Below are 27,998 nucleotides of genomic sequence, written 5' to 3' on the forward strand. Positions count from 1 at the left end.
AAAAATCACACCTAGCGATTAATCAAAGCACTAACAGATAGGCCTGCGAGGGCCACGAGAGCCTACAAAGAAATCATTGGTGTTCTACTTACTAACTTGATCGCAACCACAGCCGTACATCCGCCGCAAGCGATAATCGCCTCTATTTGTAAGGTGGTAGTGTTGTGGGAGGTCGTAATATATTTTGTAGGTCTTTAGGCCTGCTGGTTTGTGAGTGTGTCCGTATTGCGTGAAGGAGTGTGTGTGTGCGTGAACGCATCGGAGATAGCTGCGACAGGGGTGTTCAACTTTAAGAGAAATGCGCTCCTTTGAAGAATATATTTAACACAATTTTATGGCATCTTATACAGAATGTACTTAGGATCACTTAACAACAGGTGACCCGTACGCTCGTTTGTCCTCCTATTCCATAAAAAAAGGATTAATATTATTGTATGTTTATACGTATTAGTATTAAAATCAAGATTGAATTCTATATGACGATATAGCTAAATAACTTCTTTCCTGATAAATATGGACTCCTTAGCCTTATTTATAAGCTATAAACCATCTAGGATAAATTTCGCATCAAATGGTGGTAGTTTCATGTTGATACGATCAGTGGTTTCGGCGTGATTGAGCCACAAACAATTACCATTTTCATATTCATATATATATATATATATATATAAAACAAAAAATTAATTGGACGAGTTAGCCCAGAAATTAGTGCGTTTTTTTTTAGCTGTATAAAATATATATTTTTTTAATATAACACATACGTTAGACACAATATGATAGATAGGTTCCCATTTCGAGTGTTAATTAGTTATTAGTAAATGAGATTTAATTCAACAATACCATAATTAAACCGGTACTGATAAAGCGATGATAATTTTTATTTGCATGTGAAATTAAATTGATAAATTAAAAAATAGATTCATAGTCTCCAAATAACGAGCATTTGTAATTAATTACGTAATTGACTGTAAATAACTTCATAACGACGGCTCCTTTGTTCGCAGATCCCTCCACAGTCAATGCTCATGGTATTGAACAGTGTAGCAAGCGGGCCGCGGTTTAGAAGCAGCGTGGTGGTAGAAATTTTGGTGGGAAGTGAGTGGGGTGCGCGTGCGCAGCCAGTCAGTCGACGATCGCGCGGCCGGTGCCCGCTTACCTCTCGCGCTGCGACCGTTTTTCCCGTGCCCGCAGTGAACCCGCGCCCCGTGCCCAGTGTGCGACCACCTTAATGCTGAATGTAATTGGCATTAATAAAGTGACGAGTGTTTAGTGCTGTATGGATTGTCGCCCCCAACTTGAGGTGTATCTTTTATTTTTGCCAATCACATTATTACCTCCTGAACCTTCTAAGTGCATGCATTTAATTAACGGGTAACATGGTTTCCTATTTTCATTTCTGTAAAAATTTAAATCGTCCTGTTAGACGGCCCAGCTAAACGTCTGAACTCTGAAGGTCACTCAACATGTTTTGGATAGGTTCAATGTTCTCTACGCTAAAAACATCACAAACATTAAAAATATAAACTTGGAAATATTTTTTTTCTAATCTGTTTCTTTCCTTCAACTCTTTTATTTACTAACATATACTTCTTAAGATATATTTGCATTTCCTACAGTATTCTGTCTTATTTCTAGTCTGTGTCCGACCCTTGTGTGGCTGCTGGCTCGTAGCTCTGCCCTGGCACTGGGCACCAGGCACTGCTCCGAACGCTAAGTGACGTTGTGCCAGTGGATGTAGTGTATCATGAATTGGATTTGACACCAAACCCACCGCTGCCCACAATCTTTCTCCAGCATTGCAAGTGAGTACCTTCTTTGCTTCAATCTACAGCCAATCCCCATGCATGGACCCGTTTGATATAATTTAACAAATATTAGCAAATCAATTAAAAGACACATTAATTATTGTGAAATAAAAACTTGATTTTTTTTATAAATTTATGTGATGAACAAAATTTTACTTTATTTTAATTCTACAATCTATATATTAATGTAATAAAAATATTGAAATATTGTAGTTTCGAATAAATAATGCAATATCTTAATATAAATCTATGAACGGATTTTAATGGGGATTACTTCATGGAGTGGCATTTAGTCCAACTTGAGAGATAGGATGGTTTTTATTTCGATTTGGGACCCATAATTATTTTTATTTGCAATATTTGTTTTGTATGGACATATTTTCTATAAGAGAATTTATTGACGCACGGTTGGACACATCTGCTGTGAATTTTCATTATAAAAGGGGCATATTTTACGAAATAATTCTTAATGCTATGAAATATTGTTGGCGCATAAAAAACAGTATTTTCTTTATTATGTACAGAACAACTTTAGTCGGGTCAGCTAGTATATACTTATATAGTATGTAAATTGCCAAATTTGTGAAAGAATTTGAACGGTATCGTTGTGTCGTTGTCGACGAGCGCGCGGTGCCACGGCCGGCCGGGCCTCGTCTCCGAAATCGACGTTAGGTGGCCCACTTACAAACGTGTTTCAATTTACAATTGACACCACAAAGGGACTTAGCCCACATTATAATATATTTCACCTTATTTCGGCTCTCAATCCGCTACTTGATTACGAGCGAAAAACTACCGTAAGCGTACGGTACCCACAATGGAACTACGACCTTGAACATCGCGAATTGTTTCGTCATATTTATCTAGATTTATGATAAAGTCAAGCCCACTTATTCATAAAGGTCCGCTAACTTTAAACAGCCGCTTAGGAGTGTTTTTTCTCATTCTGAATTAGGTCAATAGAAGAAGACAGAGTGAGAATTAGCAATGCTTTAAGTTAGTAGACTATTATGAATAAGGGGTAATATGATTTGAAGTTTAATATAACTACTAGCTGACGATGTTCTGTATATAATAGATAAAATGCTGTTTTTATGAATTTGTCAATAATATTTCAAAAAATCAAGAATTATTCCGAAAATGAGCATCCCTGTTGTTATAATGAAATTGTTTCACAGCAGAATAAATTCTTTCATAGAAAATTTGTCCATACAAAACAAATATTGGAAATAAAAATAATTATGGGTCCCAGATCGAAATAAAAACTATCCTATCTCTCAAGTTGGACTAAACTGCACTTCATGAAGTAATCTTCATGAAAATCCGTTCACTAGTTTAGGAGTTCACTTGAAACAAACATTAGAACACTGTAGTTATATATATTAAATGTCTTTAAAAAACGAAAAAACTTGATAATGAAGAAAGAACTAGGCCAATTTAAGCAAAGCACTATATTTACCAATAATTGTAAATTTACTAGAACATAACATTAATTGTTTCATAAATTATAAATAAAAGGGAGACGTAAATATATCTATTTTGAATCAGAATTAGCAACCATAAAAGTCGTCAAGAACGCTTTCTCAATTCATTTAGTTATTACCATATATTTATTGAACATTATCCGGTAGACAAAGTCACCAAAAAATATTTTTAGTCGGATTCTTTTCGTAACCAATGTGAACTGTGATGTTAAATTCGAACATATAATTTTATACACAGTTTTTCATACTGCAATGTTTTTTTACTTATATATTGTAGTATATATTCATGTAGCGCCTATTTCTGCCGTGAAGCAGTAATGTGTAACATTCTGTATGTGTTTCGGTCTGAAGTGCGCCGTAGCTAGTGAAATTACTGGGCAATTGTGACTTAACATCTTAATATGTCTCAAGGAGACGAGCGCAATTGTAGTGCCGCTCAGAGTTTTTGGGTTTTTCAATAATCCTTAGTGGCACTACATTGTAATGAGCTGGGCGTATGAAATTATCATTAAAAGTGTTAATATATCCGTAGTTGGAGATGGTCAGAATATAATAAAGAGGAATTTTGAAGGTAATTTGGAATTAGAAAGAGTTAGGTAGAGTGGGCGAAGTGAGACGACACGCGCGGCCGCGGGGTGAGTGACCTACAAGATCGCGTAATATCGGAACCTGTTAGGGTGTATGAATTAATTAGATAACGCGACCAATTAACAAGGCATGTTCGAATTTAGTGCAAACAGGTAGTTACTGCGAGTCACATCAGCCAACACCTTGTGTATTGTATTGTTTATTTGTTAACAATAGCTTACGTACTCGACTTTGATCGCTTGGATTCATTATCCAAACATCAGGCCAAGTTCCTTATCGACAACAATTTCGCAATTATTAAATTCGCAATCACATATTATTATAGGATATCATCCCCACCATCTGGATGTATGGCGGTCCTCCACAGTGCGGTTTTCAAGGAGCTTTCTTCCACGTACTACAAATGTACACTGTGGAATGAACTTCCTTGTGGGCTGTTTTCGGGACGATACGACATGGGTACCTTCAAAAAAAGCGCGTACACCTTCCTTCAAGGCCGGCAACGCTCCTGTGATTCCTCTGGTGTTGCAAGAGAATGTGGGCGACGGTGATCACTTAACACCGTACGCTCGTTTGTCCTCCTTTTCCATAAAAAAAATATAACGTCTTATAAATCTTATGAATAAGAATATTATCTAAAAGAAGACGGGGATTTCTGGGCCAAAATGTAATAAGTTGAGATATGGTTTAAGAAAACTGTCATATTTTTCTATTACGAAATATAGAAAATTAGCCTAATTCGCAATCTAGCACACAAGAAATCTTAAAGTTAAGTTTTCATTATCTTAAGATTCACGAATAAAATGGGATATCGATTACTATAATCGATTGATGTGAATACTCATTTTTTAAACTCTTAAACATTGTTTAAACTCATAATTGAACCCAAAACCACTTGCATCTGACAATTGATTCAATAAAAGTGCCTAAATTTATACATTTCAATTAAAATTATGTCTTCAGTTTAAAAAATTAAACATAAACTCGATCGAAATAAAGTCGATTCTGAATCACGTTCTGTATTTTTAATCTATGCTGACAGTAACAGTAACAGAAAACTTTAAGACTGGTATAGGATGTCAGTTATTGTCAATCACTCGTTTTGTAGTATCGTTTGTGCGTACGTAGCTTATAAAAATGTTTTAAACACAGTATCCAAATGAATTGTTTGTCTTAAAACAATTCAAATATACAAATATTGGCGGAATTAACACTAAGGAAAACTCAAAACATTTGGATAATTATGGATTTCCGCAAAGTAATGCCTACTTCAATAAATTTTCTTAAACATAGCAGCTTGTAGTGCATTTGCAGAGTGGAAACAAAAATTAAAAAATGCTGCCCAAAGTAAATATTGCACCCGCACGAAGTCGTGTTAAGTTAATTCCATAAAATCAATGAAATTCTTTTGCTAGACCAATAATAATAAGATTGACACACTTTTTACACAAATTATCTTGCCCCAAGTTAAGCATATATAGCCTGTGTTATGGGTTACAAGACAATGATATATTTAATACGATATACTTACTTAAACTACATAAACAACATACATAAATACATTTAAACATCCATGACTCGGAAACAAACATCCATATTCATCATATAAATGCTTGCACCTACCGGGATTCGAACTCGGGACCTCTAGCTTAGTAGGTAGGACAAAGTTACTTACCAATATGTAACTAATTCAATTGAAGCTGTGTTCAGATGACACAAGGCGTGTGGTGAGTCAGTGCTATGTGGCAAGCGATGGTAGGTGTTAAGGCGCAGTTGTTCATCATAACTATTATTGTTTTGTACCGTTATAGCTTATTTACAATTAATGTAATGTAATAATTACACAGTAATGTGTAAACATTACTGTGTTTCGGTCTGAAGGGTGCCGTAGCTAGTGAAATTACTGGGCAAATGAGACTTAACATCTTATGTTTCAAGGTGACGAGCACAATTGTAGTGCCGCTCAGAATTTTTGTTTTTCAAGAATACTGAGCGGCACTGCATTATAATGGGTAGGGCGTATTAATTACCATCAGCTGAATTTCCTGCTCGTCTCGTCCCGTATTTTCATTAAAAAAAAATTCAAAGCCATTCCTAAATTTGCTATGCTAAATATACGGAAAAACAAATTAAATATCTATAGAATAACAAAATTACACCGGAATAAGCACATTTTGGTCCAAAAATAAACATGACATAAATAAAATCATTCGATTATATATTTATTTATTTATTCAAGGTCCACCAACACAGAATACACATGTCAATTCATAAAATTGTGACACAAAGTCCAAAAATATTGTTCTTTCAATTACAGTTGTACACATCTTGCACATAAACATACAAACAATTTAGTTCATAATTATATAAAAGTAAATTGAAGTTCTATACTCTAACATCTAAGAACAATATAAAAAGATAGATTAATTCAACAAATCATTACAAGCTACAGTCACTTCAATATGATCACTAAAATACAATAAACAATATATTTTGTAAATGAGTTTTTCATTAAAAATTAGGTTCGGTTAGGTTGTGTCTAGAATAGAGTAAGACAGCTGTGGAAACGTCGAAAAAAAATATGTTTACAACTAACCTCTATTTTGAGCAATTCACGCACATTAACAAAAGTGTCATACAAACCGCGAGTTAGCTTGTCACGCACACTAAAGTAATATTCCTGGCCTGTTTTTATCAATTGTCTAACAGCAACAGACTCTATCTAGAAGTATATATCATATTAGCATTTAATATTTAATTACTATGTCAATAAACTAGTCATTTTATCTTCAAAATATGTAAAAAGTCGTTCATAGCTCAAACTGTAAAGGCGAAAACAGTTATCTGTAATATATAAAACAAAAACGTAACAAAGTAACTGTACACTGAGGACTTAAAAAAAAATACTTGCTGTGTGAACTACTGATAAAGTAATTTATAGATTTTTTGTTTTTTTGTTTGTACTAACTATAGAATAGATTTTATTTAATTTTTTTTTGTTAGCCTATAAGTTGTTCCAACAACATATAGGCTAACGAATTATCACTCTAGGTTCAGTTGGCAGGGAGCAGGTAGAGCAGTAAATAATAACAAACCCTCTCCATCTCTCATATCCTGATACAAAATAGATAAGTACTATCTCTCTTATGAGTTCTATTAATCTTAATCTATACATATAAATAAAATTGGAGTGTCTGTTTGTAATATTAAACTAACCGTTTTTTACTATATGTACTTATATGAATATATATACATTTACTATAGGTACATACACCAAAATAATATTTTTTACAATTTTTGTCTGTCTGTTTGTTCCGGCTAATCTCTCAAATGGCTTGACCGATTTTGACGGGACTATTATTGGCAGGTAGCTAATGTAGTAAGGAGTAACTTAGGTACGTTTATATACAAAAACTTTATTTATTTTAGAAAAATAAAGTAATGTTGCAATGTCCAAGACACGGTCTAACTCTAAAAATAATTTATACAATAGATTTATAGAATAGTATTTATTTCGAATTAAGACCCATAATAATTTATGTTTCCAATATTTATTTTGTATGGACATGTTTTCTATGAGAGAAGGCTAGGCCAGTAATATTATTATAGTGTGCGTGATAAGCTATATCTTACACACGCGATTTGTATGACATTTTGTGTTAGTGTGCGTGAATTGCTCAAAATAGAGGGTAGTTTTAAATTCATTTTTCACGTTTCGACGTTTTCACAGCTGTCATAGTCCATCTAGACGTATAAATGTCTGAGATTAAATGTATAGCTGTAGTTGACGCAGAGCATGTGGGGATTGACATGATGAATAATTCTCTAGGATGCCATTATGCTCGTCACAATATATCTCTGCACACGTAGCCTAGCCTAGTACGTAGTGACACACATACCCCGCGGGGGGACACCAACAGGAGGGGGGGAGGTAACTTTCACTCGACGCGTCTCGCCTCCGCTCGCCAATGACGGTGCGAATGTCAAATACGATTTATTTTCACCCATTTCTTTGGCTACAAGTCATTGAGTTTAATTGGAATAAAAAACCTTCTAGATTTAATTGCGACACATTTTAATTGTGACTAATTCAATTAAAACAGTTACTCTCTCGAGTTCCGTTTAAATCACATATTGTATATGAACTAGATGCATCAATACTTATACATCCTGCTTGATCTAGGAGCAATGATAACTTTAAATTTAGTTTGAATTACATATAAGAAATACTTCTAACATATTATATATACATGCACTCATATTTAACTCATACAAGCCTTTTCCCGTGACTTCGTACGCGTTGAATAGTTACTTTGGGCATTTTTTTATCTTTTAGGATACTTTTCAATTAATTTACATACAAACTGCTCCTTTGCAGAAGTTTAGTTTTACTTTTCTATAATACAGTACATATCCCTTGTCATTGTGGACAGTCTCTTTAATAGTATTTCCCTTTGAACTATAATCTCCTATTTCATCACCATGTAGGTCAAAGTTTCAAAACTGCTCGAACAAATGTTTATAAATTATTTCTTATCAAGTGCCTAAATACAAAGTTGCATGGTTTTTTTTCGATAATGACGAATTTCCATAGAAACTGCCATCCCCTATTTTAACCCCTCCATTTATTTTTTTGCAATGAAAGGAAATCTATGTCCTTTAAATTTTTTCAAAATCGGTTTGGTGGTTTATGTATGAAATCGTAACAAACAAACTTACATTAACATATTTTATAATATTAATAGGGATATATCTCTTGATAATCACAGGCACGGTTTAATGATTATTTTAAATGCTTTTAATAATTGACGGGTGTTAGTTCTTTTGTAAATACAATATAATAATGTATCAGTTTAGATGGGTTCTCTCTCTGAAAGTTTTAAAATAATGATAATATTTGTAAAGTCTAAAAATCTGAGTAAGTATATCAAATAATAGTTGTTGTCCATAATTTCTCTATTCAGAGATACTAACATGATATATAATAAAGTAATATTATTTTAACGTATTTTAAAGTGAAACTCTTATTACATCGTCTCAAACTTTTTCGTCTGTGTGTTGCATGTCGCGTGACGGTCGGGCAGCGCCTATAGTTCGCAGCAGCTGACCGTGTAGTGTATACTCATTGTGTCAATTTTACCGTGGTTTCATAAAACCACACAATCCTTTTTTTGTGATACCTAACTAAAAAATTTCACCTATCCTGCAGAGGAATCTAATTATTTTTCCTATAAATAACTAAGTATCTTTATTAACTCTTACTTAACTCATGATTTTGTTGTTGTGATACTTTGATGAAAAAAGGATTACAAAACGTTCACCTTGAGCACAGATATCTTAGCAGCGCTAAAGAAACTTACGAAATGATTAGTAACAGCCTTAGGGTTTGTGTCATAATTAAGAAATAGGTTTATTTTTTAAAATACTAAAGCTATTTATTATAGCGTTTTTTTAACTACCCTCTTAACGTGAAGTCCTTTGTAAAATTAACTATAGAACTCCGTTTTTTGGCTTAGGATTTAGGTCATTCGTTGGAAATTGTGGAAAAGCGTCGACTTTGCAAATAATTAAAACAAATCGTTTATTTTACCAGTGGGAGGATCCTTTACACAGGATGCCGGCTACATTATGGGTACCACAACGGCGCCTATTTCTGCCGTAAAGCAGTTTCTGTCTGTTTCGGTCTGAAGGGCGCCGTAGCTATTTAAATTACTGGGCAAACGAGACTTAACATCTTATGTCTCAAGGTGACGAGAGCATCCGTAGTTCTCTCAGGATTATTGGGTTTTTTGAAGGACCCTGATTGGCACTGCATTGTAATTGGCAGGGCGTAATCAATAACCATCAGCTGAACGTCCTGCAAATAAAAGTCCTGCTAAAATAATTTGTTTATTTTGTGTCAAAAGAAACGTAGTATGTAACAAAACCATGTATTATGTGGTAAAAAAATGTTTCAGTAGTAAATAATGACAAAGAAGTTACAATATTTCGGATTTATTTACATAATTGTACGTGAAATATGTGTTCATAATATCAGAACAAACGTTGTAATTGGATGTTGTACCAGATGGATATATGAGGTTACTGCTGGTGAGTTGCTATGTGTCATAAAAACATTGATAATTAGTTTTGTTAGCAGCGCGTGCGCACGCAGACACTGCTGAGGTTGATAACCACCACGCACCACACACGCTGCTGGTGAAAGCGACTCAGCTGACCACCGGCCACTGTCCTCTGACCAGCTACGACCACCTTCTCACACCAATTTTGGAACTACAAATGAGACTTAACATCTTATGTCTCAAGGTGACGAGCGCAGTTGTAGTGCCGCTCAGAATTATTGGGGATTTTCAAAAATCCTGAGTGGCACTGCATTGTAATTAATTGGGCAGGGCGAATCAATTACCATCAGCTGAACGTCCTGCTCGTCTCATCCCTTATTTTCATAAAAAATAATATACCACCAATTTTATTTATTTATTTATATTTTAGGACTACCAAAAATTGTAACCTCAAAAAAATACTTGAATCTATACAGTAACAAATTATTAGATGTACAACATATTATAGGAGTCTATCATTTAAAAAAAAATAACTTTATACAATTTTTTTTTGAAAATGGATATCATACGAAGTACATCTAATAATGTGTAATTGAACCAAAACGAAATAGTAACTCCTGTATTTATTTTTTATTTTTCTAAAGGTCATCTGAAATCTATCAGTGATCACTTTTTTTACTTTTAATTGAGTTCTCCTTACAACTGGGATGCTCCTTGGGCTAAGAGCGAAGTCTATAAATTATGGTATAAATAATAATAATACTTCTTTAAAATTTTTTTACACACTCGGCAAATAACTTTAATTACTTAATGTACAATATTTATTACATAATACTAATTATATACATATTTTTATTGTTAATTGTAACGATAATAACATTGAAAAACGGGTTTTGCAGTGATATTAAAAACCTCTGATCCCGAAACTATATCTTCGGGGTCAGTGATGCCATGATGAAATATGAGGACGCTCCTTTGCACAGGATGCCGACTAGATTATGGGTACCACAAAGGCGCCTATACCTGCAGTGAAGCAGTAATGTGTTTCGGTCTGAAGGGCGTCGTAGCTAGTGAAATTACTGGGCAAATGAAACTTAATATCTTATGTATCAAGGTGACGAGCGCAATTATGGTCCCGCTCAGAATTTTTGGGTTTTACCAAAATCCTGAGCGGTACTGTATTGTAATGGGCATGGCGTTTCAATTAACATCAGCTGAACGTCCTGCTCGTCTTATTTTCTTATTATTACGTCCCTTATTTTCATAAAAAAATATATCTGTTTATTTATCGGTCCAATATTATTCATTTCCTTAAAATAATAACTCCCCCTTGATCAGTCACAGTTTTTGAATGCATTACGGATATTTATTTTCTCAAAATTGATTCTTATAGAATTCCTTTTGATGTCATTTCTAATATACTAGATACTACTACCGCTTCGGAAACAAATGGTGCTCTGAGAGTGAAGAAGCGCCGCAAGAAGCTCTGCCAGCATTCTTTTTTTGCGCTCTTTTTTATAAATATACATATACAATATTGTACTGTCATTGATATTGCTTATTATAAAAATTAGTTAATTTAATTAGTTATAAAAATTCAATCCGATGGATCATATAATTCATCTACATACAGTCAACAGCTGAACTGTTTACGAAAGCGCATTACTTCACGCCAGTGAGCAATATAAGCGATCTATGAGTGTTTATTTAAAGCCGTTCACTTGAGCTGAGTATTTTAACTTAACTTGACAAAAACCAATGCAATACCCAGTTATGTACATTTACATAAAACACTACATGAAAAAAGTACTAAAACTTTGGTACCTATATACACTAGAAAAATCACAAATAAATTGAACAAAAAAACAACCCACTTCAAAAACACTATTCCAAAACAAAAGATATAATATGCAAAAAAGTATAAAAATAATTGCGTAATTTTATGCAATCTAATTTTAGTTAAGATTATTATTATTTTTGAAATTGGTACCAAAATTGCCATGGGACCACACGGGAAACACCAGCTTTCAAATAAAAAATAATTATCAAAATCTGTGCACCCAGTCGAAAGTTCTGAGGTAACAAATAAAAAAAAAACATACTGACGAATTGAGAACCTCCTCCTTTTTTGAAGTCGGTTAAATACAATTGCACTTATATAAGAAATGTACGGGCCGAGTTACTAAGCCCGTTATAAAAGACGTAATAATAAATAGAACACCAAAATAAATTTAAATCTACCCTCCGCACTAGTTTTAAAAACTATATTGCGGTAGTAGTAAGTAAAAATTTAACCGTATCCATTAGATATAAGGGATTGCTTGGAAATAATTCTAGTAGGCTTCAGGTAGGTTCTGTAGGTAAATGTATACACTTTTATTCTAAAGTCCCAGCCACTGTTCAGGCATTATTAAATATAAATTTAAATGTTTGATTGAAAAATCGCTCCGTCGTAAATCCCATTACCCACAGCCGAATATCTAAGTTATCGGACAGTCTGGGACTGAATGACAGTACATTATTGTATATTTTATTAAAAAGAGCGCAAAAAAAGAATGTTGGGAGAGTTTTTCTGCCGCTTCTTCTCTCTCAGAGCGCCATTTGTTTCGGAAGCGGTGGTAGTGTTAGAAATGACATCAAAAAGAATTCTAAAGGAATCAATTTTGAGAAAATTAATGCCTTTTGTGTCTTTAGAAAAAGAAATAAGTTTTCATTAATTTTCAACAATTCATGTAAAATGTCAAAGTCACCGGCGATGCTTACCCACTGGCCTAGTAGAGGCGGCAATGGTACTAGTTACCGCGGCCAATCTGATGTGGATTCTATGACCAGGTCGTAAGGCACACTTCAGCTTGAAAGTGAAGTGAAGGAGAAAGCTATCTGACTTGTATGCGCTCTTATAACCTAATACCGCAAGAGAAAAATGTGATCTAGTCACTGAAATACCTCGCATGGTGCTTATTATGGTATACGAGCGCAATTGTGGTGCCACTCAGAGTTTTTAGGTTTTTTCAAGAATCAAAATCGAATCGAATCAAAATCAAATCAAATAAAAATCACTTTATTCATGTAGGTCACGGAAATGACACTTATGACACAATTTTTTTTCTTATTGAATCTACCTCTACTTCGTAAAGGGTTGAGCTAATGAGAAGTAGTAGCAAGAAACTCATTGCCACTCTTTTATATCAAGATTTACATTTCCATCGATTTACAAATCATTTCAATTATAATATAATATGTAAAATGATGCGACAAACTTACTGAATCTTGAGCGGCACTGCATTGTAATGGACAGGGTGTATCAATAACCATCACTTGAACGTCCTGTTCGTCTCATCCCGTTTTGGCATAAAAAATATACTACAAGAGAAAAATGTGATGTAGTCACTGAAATACCTCGCATGGTGCATGGATTGTGGAAATAGACCTATACTTACAGATATATAGGTATGTAAATAAATTTTAAAATAATTGAGTGCCTACACTAGAATTGCGAAATTTTTGTGGAAGAAATGAGTATTAAATTAAAATTACATTTCAGGGAGAATAAATAGAATACAAATTTATAAAACAGCGACAATTATTAGCATGATTAAAACGGTTTTTTTTTCTTCAACAACTTGCCACTGAGACATTACAAAATTGGTTTGATTTGATTTATAGTACCTACTAGTATATTTAGTTCAGTAAATAGAAATTATATATTGTGAATATGCCTAAAATGTTCTCAAATGTAAAAAAGTTTTTTAGCGTAGCACTCTATTAGGGTATTAAGATAATTAAATACCTGAAAATATAGATTACAATAATCTATTTTAAAGTACAGAAGCAAGCCTAGCCTAGACATCCCTAAAACAATTACAATACAATTTCTTATTAACTAACATAGATATTTTTTAAGTGATGACACAATAATAGGTGCAAATTGAAGGTAGGCTTTGAAAGGGCCATAAACATAGGTATCAGCAAATAAACACAAAAGTATTATTGATGAAGAAAATGATTGAACAAGAGATAATATATTGGCGAGTATAACAACAACATTTTTTTTTTAATTTTAAATTACATTTCATGAGCCACTGTAACTATTAAGTATTTAAATTTTCTTTGAACAATATGTATGTCTATATAACTAATATGGCAGTACACATTGTTGCGAATTATGCATTTTTTTATTTTTCTTAATTCAAAGGAGAATGGCAAGGTTTCATATCTTTTGGGACCCACTGATAGAGATAGCGTACATGTTGGAAAAGTTTCCATCTAAGTAGTTATAGTTGTAGAACGGAATAGAAGTAACAAAAAAGCAAATGGTAAGTTTGGTGCTTCCATAAAAATAAAACAAACTGTTATTATTAATTATACCAAGACGTGTGAGTAGAGATTATTGATACCGATAACAAATTATTTTAAACCTTTTTAGTTACGAATGCTATATTAATGTTACGTCCCGGGATAACTATAATAATCTGTATATATTATGTCAGTAAACGATACATAAAAATAAAAAAATAATTATTATTAAAGGTTCATACTGAGACAGTCCGAGGAAATTCATGTACAAAATTATCATCATAATATTATGTAGTGATAAATTCAGGTTCTTCCTTATCCATTCAACTAAAGAGATATAACTTAAAACATTTAAAACCTAAAGTAAAAAATAAATTAGTATATTGATAAAATTTCATAAAAGCCCACATGTCATACGCGAACAATAAGGTTCTTCAAGATGCACATGTTACCCAAAATAAGGCCTTTCCCATGGTGGCTTTCTCCTGAGGGCCCGTGACAGATGTCCCAACCCTTCAATCAGTCAATATTTGAATATACGAAAAAAAGGCATGTGTTATTGTGTGGGAATGTTTTGTGTACCTGAGCTTGTAATTATAACCTTACGAATCGATATTATATTTGTAAACTTGCGCTTAGCTTCCGTCTCTAAATATTGGTTTAAACCTTTCATCATATTATCTCTGTCAATTAAGTATTTATTATATAAACGTCATATAGTAAATAGGGTCGCCAAAATAGGGTATTTATTATAATTAAGGAAAAATATATAGTTGAAATTGCTTCGCCTATAAGTTGTCTAAAAGTGTTAGTTTCAGTTCATGAAATACTAAATTAAATTGCATGATTAATTCACGGACTAGTAAAAAGGAAGTAATCCGCCCCGTGACATTAGCATGTGAAGCACCTTTATGCTAGCCTGTGTGCGGTTACGGGGTAAACCAGTTACATAATTTTTTCTCCCTTAGATAATCATATATCCACAAATAATTTTATAATATTGTTTTTACACTTTTTCACAATGCACAACGGCATTTTTAAAATATTTTATTGCGACGCAAACTGATCTGTCACAGACGATGGCAAATGTCATAATGGCGGCCGATCGGCTTGTTTCAGTGTAAGTGTATGCGTGGGGCTATGTATTTACACGTTTACCGGCTTGTTTACGTGCCTCACTGTTATGTAAGGTGACACAGAGTCCTTATTTTTATACTCATCCGTGGATTAATTGCTAAGTTCTCACTTTTTTCTATTTCTTGCTAAGCGAAGTTGTAGCCACCAGACTGTGAACTCGTCAAGTGAAAAAGTCATGAGACGACCAAGACAAAATTTACAATTCGTATCGCTCAGAATCAAGAGATTGAACCAAAACTCTCGCTAACTTCGAGACATAGTATGATGTTGTCAATGGCCAAGTATTCAGAAGCTACGGCGCTCTTAAAACCAATTCACAATAATGTTTACTCGTAACTGACTATCTTCAAAATTCTTTAACAATACATTTATTTTACAGGTCAAACTGACGTCATAAGTGTATAACAACGCAAAAGCAACATAAGAATTTAATTGAACCTTTTTTTTTTAATTGGTGGAATACTCTATTGAATTTCTACCCTTTTGTGATATTAAAATATCACAATATGATTAGTATCACTGTATTTCTAAATTAATAATAATTAAAAGCCTTCATTATTGTCTGTTTGTACAACATAAACTCAAAAACGATTTAAATATTTAAAAAAAAAATGATTTCATCTATAGCTACATTGTCGTTGAAAATTGCAATACCGTAACAAAAGATATCCAGAAATCGCTCGAAATAATATATTTTTTTTGTAAACCAAAAAGTAATCATCCATTTATCTAAATATATCTTTTAAATAATATTTATTCGAGCATTGTATTGACAAAAGTTTTGGATAAAGATTTTGCACTTATAATATATAATAATTATTTTGTATTATTAAAGGGACGAACCTTATTCCCACCGCTAACCTTCACCTATATTTATCCGGACATAACCCGATACGCGCCGGAAATCAGTTTAATAGACAGGAAGTGAACACGTGTTCTATCCTTCACTGTGTTACGGGGCTGTTAAGATAACCCCTAATCTATCATTACATCTATTTACCTGTAGTAGTTAACGAGAAGTTTTGCGTGGTATTAAGTTCAGTTTAAGTTAACCCGACGTTAGTTGTACATTACTCAAAGAGTAGCCATTATTTTGTCACATTAATATGTTTTACCATCTAAAAATCATGGAATCACAAAAAATAATAAAGCTTTAGTGGGGTCCACATATTGCCTAACTAGCAGATAGACTCAGCTCTGCGGCATACAACGTTAGAAAGGTATAATTAAAAAAGAATAATTATTATCTAAAACTTAATTTAAAAAAATATATTAAAAAATGGCTCCGTCGTAAATCCTACTACTCCACAGCTGAATATCTAAGTGATCGGACAGCCTGGAACTAGATTGGGATTATTTTATAGCAATAACAATGAAAGCGTTATATATTTTACTTAAAAGAGCACAATAAAAGAATGCTGGGAGTGTTTCTTGCGGTACTTCTTCTCTCTTTGAGCGTCATTTGTTTCCAAAATGGTAGTATTAGAATAGTAGCATTAGAAAAAGTAGCATCATAACGAATTCTAAGGGAATCAATATTGAAAAATATTTTTTTAACTTAGTTTTAAACCTTTGGCTCGAGGTGGATGTCCACAGGCAAACTATTGAGTAAATATGGTAAGTGTTTTCTTAAAGTTCTATCGCCATAATAATTTGCAACTCTGGGTACTTCTAGTTTACCAGATGACACCGACCTCGTGTTTTAGCTATGACTAGACTGCAATTGATTATGTTCCTGATTGTCATGGTTATTAACTGCCAAAAGGTACTTGTGTTTAAGATTAATAAACTACAATAGTTTTATAAAGACTAGGGCCTTCCAGAACCTTTTAACATGAATTAAGCGTTACAGTGAATGTTACCACGACATAAGGAGCAGGAGATTTATAACAATTAATGATGGATTTAAAAGTGTTTTGACAGCTCCAAGTGGTTTTCTATAACAATATATTGACGTTATCTGTTTAGAAGAGAGTTGCCGGGGAGCGGTTCATAAAAACAGTTCCTGTTGTTCAAAATAATAGTTCGGTTCTCGTGAGGGGTTCACAGTCATTAGACATACAATGTGATCATATCTTGCAAGTTTTCTTCCTTGTGGAATTTGTTGTGTGGCACTAAAGAATTTGTGTTGTTATTTCTTCTCAAAACTCACAAATTATATTTAAATTAAATGTTATTTAAATTAAAATTCATTTCATCTGCAGTACTGTTCAAAATGAGATCTAGAAAGGTCTTGAAACGTTAGGGTAACTAAAATAATAATAAAAATGTAACATAATGCAAAATTCTAATGTAAAAACATAATTCAAATTACACGCAGTTTAATCCTTTAAAAACTGTTATATTTAAATGTAACACCCGCGTTAAGCAAAGAAAATATTAAATGTTATATAATGCTATTAGCGCCAGTAACACAAATAAAAATACCTTTCAAAGTAGCTTAGTGTATGTAAATGTTCTAGTGGGTTTGCAACTCTATGGAAAAGGATGACATAAAACGGAGAAAAAAATAAAGCTTTACCCGAAGAGAGAGAAATAACTGAAAGAAGATCTCTATACAGTCAATTTCATACAAACCGTTAACATCATTACCGAATAAAAATGTACACGAATCGCTCTTTCCTTCTTTGCAGTAAATATTATTGCTCTTACAGGCAATGGCGAAATACAAATAATTTTAAAATTTACATTCAAATTATGCAACATATGCAATACTAAATATTTTACTAAAATAAAGTAAAATAGAAATTTATTATATTTGAATAACATATATTTTAAGTGTTAACAATAAAACAAAACATTTTAGTTGAAAATTGTCGAGAACCTATTCATAAGATTAGGGAAGGGAAAAAAATAAAGTTATCATAATGAAGTACATTAACCATTTATTATAAATTAAGTCATATAGATATATTAAATCATATATAAATAAGTCAAACAGATACCAAGGAAGCATGGCTGTATAGGTTAGAATAGGATGGTATTGTGTGCGAGCGAGATGGCACTATAGCAATGTCCTGTTTAGACAATAAACTTGACCTACTTTTCATTGAGATCCCGACGATCGCTAGCTGTACATAAGGCAGGACATATACAGGCATGTAACAACTCAATTGTCAAACTTAAACTGGAGAATTATAAAATTACATAAATCACTCCAAGTATTAATGTACATTAAGCAATACATTAAAATAAACCTTTGGGAAATGAAGAATATCTTAAGGAGTTTTTTTCCTTTCAGGCGAGATATCTATGTATAAGATACATTTTAATTTTTAAAGAAAGAATGGATCATATGAATCTTGAGACTACTAAGAGCGAATAATTCTTATTTTCACATTAAAAACGATGTTACTTGCGCAAGATTGTTTCAACTTCATTTTTCATACAATGGTATTATATTAATAAGAAATAACAATTCCAGAGACAATAAATAATATATAATAATAATTTGTTTGAAGAATAATTTTGCCTTTATATTTTAGACAGGTGTTGTTGAAACAGTTTGAGTTTCAAAAATCATTTACTAGTGTGCGTTGAGCCTTAACAAAGGTCCTTACACGGGGCATTGGCCGCGACACATAGAGCCTTGAGAAGCCTTCGTGCGTACGCGCAACCACGTGCTCGCATTCTGTTCCGTACTCGCTATATTTGTACGCCATTTATAGACACGGATGTATTTATTATACAAAAACCAAAGTATATTTTTTTCTATGTTTATACTTCATTAGCACATTGAAAAGAAGATTACGTTATAGAATACATTTATTTGCATTATACTTTTTATTCTTATGCTGAATAGGTATAGAGAAATTTTAATTTCGGTTAGACAAACAATTTTTTGATTTAAATAGAAGTCTAATCACGAGATGAATTTATTAGGAGTGCAAATACCTATAAGAGTTTAAGTATATTACCGATTATGTATTATCGCGCTTAAATAATTAACATATAATTATATATTTACAATAACATAATTATAAGAAATAAAAAATCACTATGAGTAATTAGTTCCATAGTTAAAAATAAAACTGGCAGTTATTTACTCTTCTCAGGAAATATTTGGAGAGAGTGTAAGTGGATATATTTTGCACCTATGAATACCAGAACCCTCGACTGAGGTGGAGTGGACTTAAAAACCGGAAAACCGTCTTAGAATACAAATGCAACTTAATCGAGGATCGCATTACGATATGCTTTAGGTCGTTTTGTATTGTGTTCCAACTCAGCGCATACCAACAGTGGCAGGCTCCTTTGCACAGGATGCCGGCTAGATTATTCGTACCACAACTGCGCCTATTTCTGCCGTGAAGCAGTAATGTGTAAGCATTATTGTGTTTCTTCAGAAATTTGCCGTAGCTAGTGAAAATACTGGGCAAATGAGCCTTAACATCTTATGTCTCAAGGTGACGAGCGCGATTATAGAGCCGCTCAAAATTTGTGGATTTTTCAATCATCCTGAGCGGTACTGCATTGTAATGGGCAGGGCGTATCAATTACCATCAACACAACGTCCTGCTCGTCTTGTCCCATATTTTCATTAAAAAAACCGTCTATGAGAAAATAATTTCGCTGCACATCATCAGGAATTCTTAGAAACCGCTAGGGCCTCATTTCTTGCGTTTAAGTTCTTTGACTTAAAACAAATCTAAAACGAATAGGTACAGCAAACATTTTTAGGAAGAGCAGTTTAGAATACGTTGTAGCTATCTCTTGCCTGTGTAACAACCCTCGTAATGTTCAAGGATGTCTATGGCTGCGTGTGGCAGCCCTGTCCTCGGCCGTGCGTGGCGCCCCGTGCTCGCTGCGAGCCACTGAACGACCTTGTTAGCGCTACGTCACCTAACTGTACAGACCTGGTGACGTCACGCGCGCGCGTCCACTCCCTAATGCAACCTTCTTATGATCTTGTACATCTATCATACATATAAATCGATTGCTTTTCGATGGAAAATTTAATAAATTAGGTGTTATTTTGTAGAAATACGCAATTTTCCATATGTTTATGAGTTGTCATTAACTAATTGGAGACGTGTTTCACCTCTACACGAGGCATACTCAGAAGATGCTTACTCACCGAATTCTGGAACGAGAGAGTTCAAACTCGCGTGCAAATCTTGACAAATCAGAAACGGCCTTACCGATTTGAATATTTCTTATATTTAACTCGAGTGATGTGGTTGAAGAATGTAAAAACTTAAAAAAAAAACTTAAGACTCCAAGATCAAAAAATCTAAAATAATTATGTTCGTCCGAAACTGTTTCTAAACTAGCGTTTGACATTAGTCTTACACATCTGCGGTCACTTCGTGTTTCCATAACAACTATAATTCCGTTGATATTTTCCAATAAAAATAAAATTATGAGATATTCCCGCATACGTTGAATCTTTTATTTGGACCAGATAAAGTCTTTCGGTTCCATTAGTTGGGGTAGATAATGTGAATAATCCATAATTGTTACGATTCACAGATCAATAATAGATATGGTTTTGAGAAGCTGTGAAATACAAATTGAATTATATTATCTCATATACCACTAACGTCAATAACGTGGCATCAGTCGGTATTGAACGCTGCAATGATTCTCAACAACGGGTCTGGAACACGCAATTAAAATTTAAAACTTTAGTAACAAATAATGGATCCCGATATTATTTACAGTGACCATACTGCACGCCGTATTTTAATAACTTTATGTAAAGATACAGGTGTATATTCAGGTTTTTCTTGTTGCAATATTTTGTGGGAAGTATTCTTATTATTATCAATCATTAAATTGAGTTTTTATGGTTTGATACGAAGAAATTGAATATTTTATGACTTTTCTTTGGATTATTTTCCTTTGAGTTCATTTAAAATAAAATTTTCCAAATTAACTTTAATTACATGACAATTATAAAACTATTTCCAATGACAGAAATTGACAGAAATTAGATTTTTAATTTCATATATTTTAACATATAATTATTTAATAATTATTAAAGCTCGTTGATGTCTTTTCCTTTGAGTTTTGACCGCAATCCGCACTTAGCTTAATAAGGTGGAGACACGGGGCAAGCGAATATTTGACTTATTTACGAATATATTTATGTAATTAATAAGTATTGTCGCATATTAATTGCTTGTAAATCATACAGAGCTAAGAATTTTCCTTACATTTTTTTCCAAAAAATAACGACCGTTTATTCATACTTAATAGTAGTTTTGCAAATTGAAAGTAAGTTGAAGTTTTTTGTGAAACACACGTTTGTGTGTTTCCTGTGCTGTGAAAGAGGAGGGATGGCGGTGATCACTTCTCAGGGTAATATGATTGTCAGGATGGTTCGTCCCCGGTTTCATCGCTGTCAGGTGTTAACCAGTGGAAGGTTTTCCACTGGTAAAACCTGACGAGGAAAGGAACCCCTTTGCACAGGAGGTCGGCTAGATTATGGGTACCACAAGAGCGCCTATTTCTGCAGTGAAGCAGTAATGTGTAAACATTACTGTGTTTCGGTCTGAAGGGCGCCGTAGCCAGTGAAATGACTGGGCAAATGAGATTTAACATCTTATGTCTCAAGGTGACGAGTACAATTGTCGAAAGCTGAACGTCCTGCTATTCTCGTCCCTTATTTTGATTAAAAAAAAGAACGTATGTCAGGATGGTTCGACCCCAGTATCATCGCTGTCAGTTGTTCGTCAGGCAAGAGCATCAACAATGCGTCTGCTCGTCGCGTATGGCCAGTGACCAGCTTGTCCGGCCGAGCGTGGAGTCAGTTATCCACGTCACAGGCCGACTGCACGCCTCACGGCGTCTAACTGTTGCTCCGCACCGCACGTGCACCGCACCACGCGGCCTTTGAGTCGATTTTGATTCAATCCAATTATGAATGTAATGTTATGTTGTACTTTTAAATCAATTATATAATTAACAAAAGAAATGGCACTTATGTAATGAAATGGACGTAGTTCCTGAAAAACGTTCCAAGCCACAAGCGTCACATTTTAGGGAATTCGGGCTGGGCTACTAAGTCATTATGTCATTTAAAGAGTGACAGTAGGGCTGCCATTTTTTGTCAGTCCGTTAATATGAATCACGTGACCAGTTTTGTGTTCTTAACTCAATTTCAACATGACTGTGGTTTGGAACGTTTTTCTGAAATTACGTCTAAATGTCAAAGTCATAAATTATTTATTTATCAATTATTGTAAAGAAGCATGACATAATACCGAAGTGGTGATTTACCACTTAGTATTTTCTTTGATTAACGCGAGTGTTACACATTTAAATAAAAAACCTTTTTAAAGGATTAAAACGCGTGTAATTGTTACTGTGTTTTTACATTAGATTATTCCGCAAAAGTTACATTATAATTATTATTAAGTTAAGATCTCGTTTTCAGGGAGACTGCCACATGTTAAAGTTGAACTTTAATGACAAACGTTAACAAACTCATTAGCGCTGATTTATTACCATTTCAGCATTTTTTATAACATTAATATAATCGTTGCAAAGAGCTGGACTAACAGGATCGGTGAGAAAAAACAGTAATAAAATCACACAAATTAAATTTGAAAACAAAATTAACGAACGATGTGGGACTCGGAATCGCGATCTCTCGCGTTTCGTGTGAGCGCTCTCTCTAAGCCCCAGCACTCTTTCCATCTTAGCCATCCGTCGAGTGACGCACGATCCGTAAAATATTCGTATAGTTTGTTAAACTCTCGAGATGTATATGAATTACCAAAAGTTCCATGCGGTCTAATTCAACACCTAGGCTAAGCAAATATAATATAACTTTACATCAGCAACTGCAATTAAAAATAGCAATCTCCTGTGTCCTGATGTTTATTTCCAGTGAACTCTTATCTAATGAACGGATTTTAATGGGGATTGCTTCATGAAGTGCTGTTTAGTCCAACTTGAGAGATAGGATAGTTTTTTGATTTATATCGATTTGGAATCCAAAATTATTAATTATTATTAATTAATTCTTTTCTATGAGAGAATTAATGATGCATGGTTTGACAGTTCTGCTGTGAAACAATTTAATTATAACAATAGGGAGCATATTTTACGAAGTAACTATTAATTACAAATTCATAAAAATCAGTATTCTATTTATTATGTACAGAACAACGTCTGTCGAGTCAGCTAATTGTTTATATATTGTTTAAACATGTGGTTGATCAACCGTAGTTTGAAGCTCATCCCTACCTATAATTACATCTCTGGTCTTCGCTCCAACGATAATTAATTATTATTCAGTTATACCATGTTACAGACTTGGTTTAATTATTAACTACAGATCTCGAATGGCGGGAGAACGATACTAGAGCTCATTATGGTTTTACCGCATTATTTTAGACATGAACGTAAAAATGCTAATTTAAATCATATAACTGGACTTGTTGCTGAGCATCTAGAGTATGTACACAGTTTAAAAAAAAATAACGGATAGCACTAATAAGTGAAAACTTGAACATTAACGTTGTGCATTTTGAAATATTAATATATATATATGGAATAATTTTGCACGAATTTTATTTATCAGTATAAAACTTCTAGAATTTATGTGGTTAAATACAATATTCATTTATTGCGCTATCATACACAAAAATGACAATTTATGTTACATATAAAAATTTACACTTCAGAACTATTACAATTTTTTTACATTAAATAGTTTATCGCTCAGAAAAATAAACTTTTATCCATAATTTGAACGACTGTCTTACGAATTCTCGGTCAGGACACATGTCCTGACGCGAGTTTCACATTTTATACCCACCCTAATAAAACTTTTCAACGCCGCTAAAGAAGTTTTCACTTCAAAAATATGGCATGATATGAGTATAAATATGTCTTCCAGCTAAAACTTACAAAAGTTTAAATATGAACACTGTTATTAATTAAAAAAAGTCTTATAAATGTTAAAATTATTATCATATACTAATACTTTTAACAGAAAATGAAAACAAAGTGTATTGCAGGCTTAATTGATAATAAAATTATGTTAATATTTTCGCATTAGCAAACGGAAATGTTATTTAATACTTAATTCAAAGAATCGGCGCGAACTGTCACCGACGTGTAACAGGAAGCATGTGTTCTTTGCAGTTTTATGCAAATTATTCATTGACAAATATTGCGACATGAATAGGTAGCCTTAATGTTAATTTGAATAGATATAAAAAGAAACTTTAAGCTTGGAATTAGTTTTGAGATAAGTTAGACCGTTACGTGCGTGATTGTAAGAGAAACATAAAGATTCTGATATATTTTAAATTAATACAAATAAAAAAGCGTAATTTTTTTTTTACATTTCCAAAGTAAAGTTGATGAAAAGTGTTAAGATTTCAAACATGTTAGTCGCCTTAGCCTGAAGGATCCTTTATTCTTTCTAGTGATCTGGACGAAAAATATGAATCCGCGACATGATGACCTTAAGTTTGTATTATATATATCTACGAGTATGTTATAAAAATGTCTTTCAGAAACTTGTACATGTTATATAGAACATTTCACATCATATCAACAATATATTTTCCTTGAAATTCTATAATATTTCTTTAAATAAAATAGTGAAATATTGAAACTCGTACTGGTATTAATTAATTTTTAAAATGGATTACCGAGGATTACCTCTGAAGCAAAATTCCAGAAAATATTGACACGGGAGTGGGTCAGGGATTGGAAATAATACTCCGCTTATAGGAACGAGTCTTTATTTGCGTTCACTTTTTCTGAACTTGCACTTCGCCGGTCTGCCGCTGTTCCTCTTATGGGTGGCGGTACCTTCAACGCGTCACACCGCACCGAACACTAAGTCTCTTCTATCTTCTTCCTCTTGGAACACTTCCACTTTTCACTACTTCTTCTTTTCTGCTTCTTCTTCTTTACACTTTCGAGTCAGAACCAGAACTGCCGTAGGCCACGCTTAGTACGGCTTATATACCCCCGGATCCGTTCTATTTTCAAAATGATTCTCCCATTCCATCTTTAAATTTAAATTGTACTAGAAAATTCTTTTAACTATTTTTATCCTGCTTACACATTTTCCATCCCTTTTTTTCTGTTCGATTTGATCCTGAATGAACTAGAAATTTACTTTAACTTTACAAAACCCAAAAAAATCCATACACTGGTAGGTGTATCGAACCCGGGTCTACAGCGTCTAAAGTAAACACTTTTCCGCTGAGCTACGAGTATTGCTGACGGAGCTGTTGAAATTAACAATGTATTGAAGTTTGACAACTCTCGTCATATACTTCGAAGGGTTGCTACGCAACAATATGATAAATGGGGCGGGCCTACGAAATAAAATATTTTTGATTTGATATGATTTATGAGTCAAAACTAGTAGTGAATCCAGACCACGATAACAGTAAGTATTTGAGCGAGGTTTAACATTAAACACTCGCTAAGTCGAACGAGCAATTATATTAAGCTGTCGTGTGAATCGCTTCTAAGAGACGTTTCACTTTTAGCTCCCCCCCCCCTCACGGCCCCTCCGGCGGCCCCGCGCGCCCGCACTCCCGGCGCGACCGCGAAACCTCCTTTCAAAGTCAAGAGCAACTTAGCGTTGACCTACACTCGCATAAGGCTTTATTCATGGTGATAATGTAAATTGTTAATTTCATTTTAATTAATGATAATTTGACATAGTCTTAATTTAATAATAGACGGTTATTTCTTAAATTTTTTTGTGGTTACTTTCTTTTTTTATGATAATGCTATTATTAAGCCTATATTAAATTAAAGGTTTTTAGACTTACAGTGGGCGGTATTTACTATCAAAAGAATATTAAGTTAATTTATAAGTCTGAATATATGTTTGATTTATTAAGATTTAAATTAATTTTGTCTATAAAATATACCAAGAAGAAAAAGTTAAATCCAGTTATGAAAAATATATGATTTTTTAAATAGTAGGTGTAACCAAACTTAACCATTAATAATAATAATTAACTATAAATATAGCTGTTGTAATAAAAGGAATTTCGTAAAATTATGAAACAATAAAAAAAGGGATTGCTTGTAACTAATTCTAATAGGCTTCATAAGATACATAATATGTTTAAGGGTAAATGTATACACTTTTGTAATAAAGTCCCAGCCACTGTGCAGACAGTATCTATATATAAATTTAAATGTTTTATTAAAAAATGGCTCTGTCGTTAATCTTACTACTCCACAGCTGAATATATAAGTGATCGGACGGCCTGGGACTAGATTATGATAATTCTATAGCAATAGCAATGACAGTACAATATTGTCTATTTTAATAAAAAGAGCGCAATAATGCAATGCAAAGAATGCTGGGACAGTTTCTTGCGCCGCTTCTTCTCTCTCAGAGTGCCATTTGTTTCCGAAGCGGTAGTAGTGTCTAGTGTATTAGAAATAACAACAACGATAATTCTAAAGGAATCAATTTTATGAAAATAAACGCCTTTATGACTTTAAGACAAATTCAGAATTTTATTATAGTGAAATATTCTTTGGCATATTTGAATGAATCATGGCATTATTGGCAGCAATTTAAAAATATACAAAATTTATAAAATTTGTTGGGTTGCGTCACGAACATCCGTATAGAACAAGATTGTGAGTTGTTTGACCTAAATTCAGTAAATTCCAAGAGATGCCCAATAAGTGAGAGCATTCTGATAATATTTGGAGGGAAAGACCACCTGTCACGTGTGATGCGTAATTTCCTGCCGGCATTTATTATTTATTATCTTATATTGACACATTTTTAGGTTTATAAATTATCATGCCCCAAACTAGGCAGAGCCAGCAACGATGTGTGTAAGAAAACGATGCATCTAATACGATATACAAACTTAAACTTTTATGCTGTCATAAAAGTTAAAGTTTGTATATCTATCTATATATAAAAGAACGAGACGAGTGGTAATTGATACGCCATGTCCATTACAATACAGGGCCGCTGAGGATTCTTGAAAAATCTACAAATTCTGAGCGGCACTACAATTGCGCTCGTCACCTTGAGACAAGATGTTAAGTCTCATTTGCCCAGTAATTTCACTAGCTACGGCGCCCTTCAGATCGAAACACAGTAATGTTTACACATACTTATTACATACATTATATATGCCCTAACGCAGTTGCTTTACGGCAAAAATAGGTGCCATTGTGGTACCCATAATTTAGCCAGCATCCTGTGCAAAGGAGCATCCCACTGGTAAATACCGACACCTCTAAGTATTCTACTATTGTGACTGAGATATAATTTAGTGAGTTAATGCTTATTATTTTTTACTTTTAATGTTTCCTTCCTTCGATAAAAGCTTTAAAAATAATCAAAAAAATATTATTGTTATACAGAAAAGTCTAAATATATTTATAATGCACTCGACACTAATAAAAATATGAAGACTGCGTCAGAAAGGCCAGCTACAAAAAAGCATTTTTGAAGCAGTACGCTAAGAAATTTTATATATAATATTTAACTTACTAAGGAAAAAATATTTATAATCGAGCAACATTGTTACAAGCTGAGTAACCGAGTTAAGGCTCTATAGAAGCTTCCCAATTAGTCAGCGGAGTGGGTAACGTAGGCGTTACCCGACTTCAGAGATGGTTTGGTGTAGTGTTATTTATAAAGAATTAATAATGTATGT

At 33.4% G+C, this 27,998-nt stretch overlaps 1 protein-coding gene across 1 annotated transcript in view; it reads left to right on the forward strand.

Annotated features, from left to right (window-relative positions):
• Positions 1–1,141: 1,141 nt before the first annotated feature.
• The window catches only part of LOC126979430 (ichor), a 54,210-nt gene continuing 27,353 nt past the window's right edge, over positions 1,142–27,998 (forward strand). The window contains exons 1-2 of the mRNA XM_050828734.1: positions 1,142–1,300; positions 1,636–1,802. The gene's annotated coding sequence lies outside the window, so the exon portion shown is untranslated. The remainder of the gene's footprint in view (positions 1,301–1,635; positions 1,803–27,998) is intronic.

Source organism: Leptidea sinapis, chromosome 3, assembly GCF_905404315.1.
Source record: "Leptidea sinapis chromosome 3, ilLepSina1.1, whole genome shotgun sequence".
NCBI classification, from domain to species: Eukaryota; Metazoa; Arthropoda; class Insecta; order Lepidoptera; family Pieridae; genus Leptidea; species Leptidea sinapis.